The following is a 5,000-nucleotide window of genomic DNA, read 5'->3' as shown; positions in this document are numbered from 1 at the left end:
CCTCTCTCTCTCTCTCTCGCTCTCGTTGTTGCTGTTGTTGTTGTTTGTTGTTGCTCTCTCCCGTTCTCTCCACTCTTCTATTCTTCCTCCTCCTACTCCTCTTCTCTTTCTCTCTCTCTCATCGTTCCTTAAAAGCTCCCATTGTTCCCAAGCAGTTCCTGTCGACTCACTCCCTCTCATCTTGAAAGTGCTTGCGTTTATGATTCTCTCTCTTTTTTTACCAACCTTTCATCTTTCTTCTTCTCTTTTTTGTTCGTCTTTCATTCGTTCTCGATTTTACTGTTCGTTTTTTTCTTTTTCTTTTCTTTGCTCTTCCTTTCGGGCTATTTCTTTTCTTTTTTTTTTCTTTTTCTTTTTCTTTCACTCTCTCTCTCTTAATCTTATCCCTTTTTCCCTTAAAGTACCTAATTTTCACGGATCTCTCTCTCTCTTTCTCTCTTCCTTTCTTTCTTTCTTTCTTTCTTTCTTTTTCTCTTTCTCTCTCTATCTCTATCTCTATCTCTATCTCTATCTCCCTCTCTATATCTCTCCCTCTCTCCTCCTCTCCTCCTCCCTCCTCTTCCTCTTTCTCTTCCCTCCCTCCTTTCTCTTTCTCTCTCTCTCTATCTATCTATCTCTATCTATCTCTATCTATCTCTATCTCTCCCTCCCTCCACACCTCCCTCCCTCCCTCCCTCCAAACCTCTCCCCCTCTCTCCCTCCCTCCCTCCACATCTCTCTCCCCTCACCCATACCGACCTCCATTCCCCATTCTATTCTCGAGTACACAAGCAGGATATAAACGCGGGCTTATTTCCGAGTCGCGTTTCGGCCGGTGTTATGGAAGGCCCCGCGTTTCCCAAAAGACAATGGCGAAGCGCCTGATCTTTGTCTTGATAAGAGGGTGTGCTGAAGCCACGCTCGGAGGCTCGTATCACTTTGCATTATGGGAGAGAGGGAGAGGGAGAGGGAGAGGGAGAGGGAGAGGGAGAGGGAGAGGGAGAGGGAGAGGGAGAGGGAGAGGGAGAGGGAGAGGGAGAGGGAGAGGGGGAGAGGGAGAGGGAGAGGGAGAGGGAGAGGAGAGAGGAGAGGAGAGGTGAGGAGAGGAGAGAGAGAGAGAGAGAGAGAGAGAGGGGGGGGGGGAGGAGAGAGGATTGGGGGGAGGAGAGAGGATGGGGGGAGGAGAGAGGATGGGGGAGGGCGGAGAGAGAGAGACGGGGAGGGGAGAAGAAAGGAGAGAACGAGAGAGAGAGAGAGAGAGACGAGAGAGAAAGAACGAAATAGATAGAGAGAGAGAGAAAGAACGAGATAGATAGAGATAGAAACAAAGACAAAGAACGAAAGAGATAGAAAGAAAGAGGATAAAAGTACGACCCGATCCCGTATATCTTTTAGAAGCACGAGTGAGTGCGTCCCAGACAAAACACGACAAAATCCTTCAAACCATAAACATTTCGACCGAAATATAAATAAATGAAATAAAAGATGAAAATTGATCTGTATCTTTTTTCATCCCTTCTTTTAAGCGAATCACTTTTGTAGATTAAAATCACCGATCCGATATGACAGTAAGCCCAGTCAGCATGAAATCGGGTTCTGTCACGAGCTCCCGACACTTCACACAGAATAAAAAAAAAAAAAAAGCTTTGAATAAAAAATGAAAAATGGGAAAAGTAGAGATATATATAGATATAAAAATCCACCAACGGTAAATCATAATAGTCTCGAAAAACGCACGGTGAAAAATATAACGGCATTATGGTTACCTCACAGTAGCACCCCAAAAAGCTTAAAAAAAAAAATACAAAAGGGAAAAAAAAACACCATAGAACTTACCATCGACTATGCAACCCGTACATATGCTACCATTGATTTACTTCCCGTGCAAGAGGCAGGACTAAGTACATCACAGAACTAAGATATTTCCCCGAAACGGCAAGGAGATTGAATTTAAATGGGAGAGATACAAGGGAAAGATTCTGCTGCATATATATGTAGATGTTGTTGTGTTTGAACTTGTTCGTTTTCATTCCTCATAAAAAAAAGACTAAGTTAAAAAAAAAAAAAGAGTTGGTGAATTTATGTAGAATAGTTGTTATTATGTTGTTCCTGTTTCTTTTTTCTTTTTTTTTATACCTGATATCTTAATACTCGCGATGCAGAGTTTCTCCAGTAAAGGTGTTGTGTTTCGCTGGCTTGACGTACAGTGCTTATACATCCCTTTCCTCCCCCTCTCTCCTCCACTTCCTTCCCTCTCTCACTACATCCTACTTGCCTCTTGCCTCTTGCTCTTTCCCGTATCTGTCTCTTGATCTCCACTATTATCCTATTCTCTTTCTCGTTTTCTTTTTCTTTTTCTCTCTAGCTTTTCCTCTTTTTTAAATCTTTCTCTTCCTCTCTCTCTAGTTTCCTACCTTTCTCTTCCTTTGCCTCTATCTCCCCCTTCTTTACCTCTATTTTTCTTTTCCCTTTATCTGTCCATCCCTCTCTCTTTCTTTCCCTCTTTTCCCATCCCTCTCCCCTTCCTTCCCTCTCCCCTTCCATCCCTCTCCCCTTCCTTCCCTCTCCCCTTCCTTCCCTCTCCCCTTCCTTCCCTCTCCCCTTCCTTCCCTCTCCCCTTCCCTCCCTCTCCCCTTCCATCCCTCTCCCCTTCCTTCCCTCTCTCTCCTTGTTATCAGCGCAACTAATTCTCCAAATGCTTATAAGCTCCTTATTATCAGCCAATGGTCGGATTGGAGCCGTTGAAAGAACGGTGCGCAGCGCTCTTTGTAAATGAGCGAATTATGCTGAAAGCTTCAATAGCCCTCTCTCTTTCTCGTTTCTCTCCCCTCCCCCCCCCGTCCCCTCCCCTTCCCTTCCCCCACCCCACTCTTATTCTGCAGCCATAACACCTCTCTTCTCTTCTCTTCTCTTCTCTTCTCTTCTCTTCTCTTCTCTTCTCTTCTCTTCTCTTCTCTTCTCTTCTCTTCTCTTCTCTTCTCTTCTCTTTTCCTCTCTCTTTCTTCCTCTCTATATCCCTTCCCTTTCTCTGTCTTCCTTTCACCTTTTCCCCTCTTCTCTTACCCCCTTTCCTCTTTCCCCTCTTCCCAAGCACCATTCTCTCCCTTTCCCTTTTACTTCTGAATGCGTGTCCTTACATGAATGCAATTTTCTCTTGAGGGCTTTGCCTGCTAAGTCCATTTAATTCAGTGCAAATTAAATTATGATTTTGATCACCTTAGCAAAGGAGATAGGAAACGTTCAAATGAATAGCTCTCTCTCTCTCTCGATCTCTCTCTCTCCCTCCCTGCCTCCCTCCCTGCCTGCCTATCTCCCTGCCTGCCTGCCTGCCTGCCTGCCTGCCTCCCTGCTTCTACCTCCCTGCCTACCTGCTTCCCTGCATGCATCACTCACTCACTCACTCACTCACTCACTCACTCACTCACTCACTTACTCACTCCCTTCCTTCCTTCCTTCCTTCTCCCTTCTCGGCTCCCTGGAGTGTTTACTCCTACCCTAATCTTGAGAATTCATTAACTTTAATTTCCTCACAAAAAAAAAAAAAAAAAAAAAAAAAAGCGGAGAAACAGTAGTTCTCCACCTTCCATCCCCCCCCCCCCGTCTTCCAACCCCCACCTTTTCTAATTTTTTTTTTTTTTAATCATACATACATTTCCTTTTTATCTGTTTTTTATCCTTATTTACTTGTAGTGCCTTATCTTAATTCCTCCTCCTCCTCCTCCTCCTCCTCCTCCTCCTCCTCCTCCTCCTCCTCCTCCTCCTCCTCCTCCTCCTCCTCCTCCTCCTCCTCCTCCTCCTCCTCGGTCCAAAAATACTTCGCGTGTATACAACTGTTATCTCCTCGGCTGATTTTCTTGAACAAACTTTGTTGTTCTCTCGTTCACGTAAATTCCATTTTTAATTGAGCTTTGTGTAATGCCTACTTTTTTTCTCTTGTTTTTTCTTGTTTTTTGTTGGTGTTGTTTCGTTGGTTGGTTGCTTTTGTTTGTTGGTGTTGTTTGGTTTGTTTCTTTGTTTGTTTCCTTGTTTTATTGTTGTTTGATTTTTTTTTCGTCTCTGTGTGTGTGTGTGTGTGTGTGTGTGTGTGTGTGTGTGTGTGTGTGTGTGTGTGTGTGTGTGTGTGTGTGTGTCTGTCTGTCTGTCTTTGTGCCTGTGTCTGTCTGTCTGTCTGTCTGTCTGTCTGTCTGTCTGTCTGTCTATTGCTCTTGTGGTTATTATCAATTTCGTTCTGTTACCCCCAAGTCTTTATTTTCCTGAATTCCGTACGGGTGCCTTGGTGTCTCCTTCCCAGCGTTCTGGCGCGAGTACCCGCCCGGCCCTCTTAAAAATCAGGAGGATGACAGTAAACCTGCATTGTACTTAATCCTAAAGTAGCTAAATTTCCTTGGGGATCTCGCAGGACTTTCTTTTAAACTCCTAGAGAGATGAAGAGGCGAGCGGAAGGGGTTTAGTGGGTGGGGGAAGAGGAGGGGGTGGAGGGGTGGAGGGGGCGGGAGGAGATGGAGAAGGAGGAGGAGGAGGAGGAGGAAAATTAGGAGGAGGAGGAGGAGAAGGAAGCGTAGAGAGAGGAGGAGGAGAAGGTGATCTGAAAGAGGAGGAAAATGAGAAGGAGGAGAAAGCGTAGGAGGAGGAGGAGGAGGAGGAGAAGGTGATCTGAAGGAGGAGGACGAAGCGTAGGAGGAGGAGGAGGAGGAGGAAGCGTAGAAGGAGGAAGAGGAGGAGGTGATCTAAAAGGGGAAGGACGAGGGAAGGAGGTAGGGAAGAGAGTCCTGCGCAGGATAAAGATCTAACCAATTTCCGCGGCACTTTATTCCCAGGAGCGAACGGCGAAGGGGGTACATTTAGACAAACAAACAAAAAAGGGAAAGTTCTGAGAGAGGTATTAAAGTAGGTTGACAGAATGAAGGAAGAGTTTAGACGAAAGTTTTGCATTATACAAAATGTTCAGAACTTGTAAACACGACCTTTTAAAGTTTCCTGATATTATTTTGGAATTTAACTTTGGAACTCTATAACATATA

The 5,000-nt window shown here is 45.0% G+C and overlaps 1 protein-coding gene across 1 annotated transcript in view; it reads right to left on the bottom strand.

Moving 5' to 3' along the window:
• Positions 1–5,000, bottom strand: part of heca (hdc homolog, cell cycle regulator) — a gene marked incomplete at its 5' end in the record, with an annotated part of 70,143 nt that overhangs the window by 23,187 nt on the left and 41,956 nt on the right.

The sequence above is a fragment of the Penaeus japonicus genome, unplaced genomic scaffold, assembly GCF_977035675.1.
Source record: "Penaeus japonicus unplaced genomic scaffold, GWHDUDI00000001_assembly GWHDUDI00000019, whole genome shotgun sequence".
NCBI classification, from domain to species: Eukaryota; Metazoa; Arthropoda; class Malacostraca; order Decapoda; family Penaeidae; genus Penaeus; species Penaeus japonicus.
Note: the sequence above shows the minus strand (reverse complement) of the source record. Positions and strands in the feature narration are given on the sequence as shown.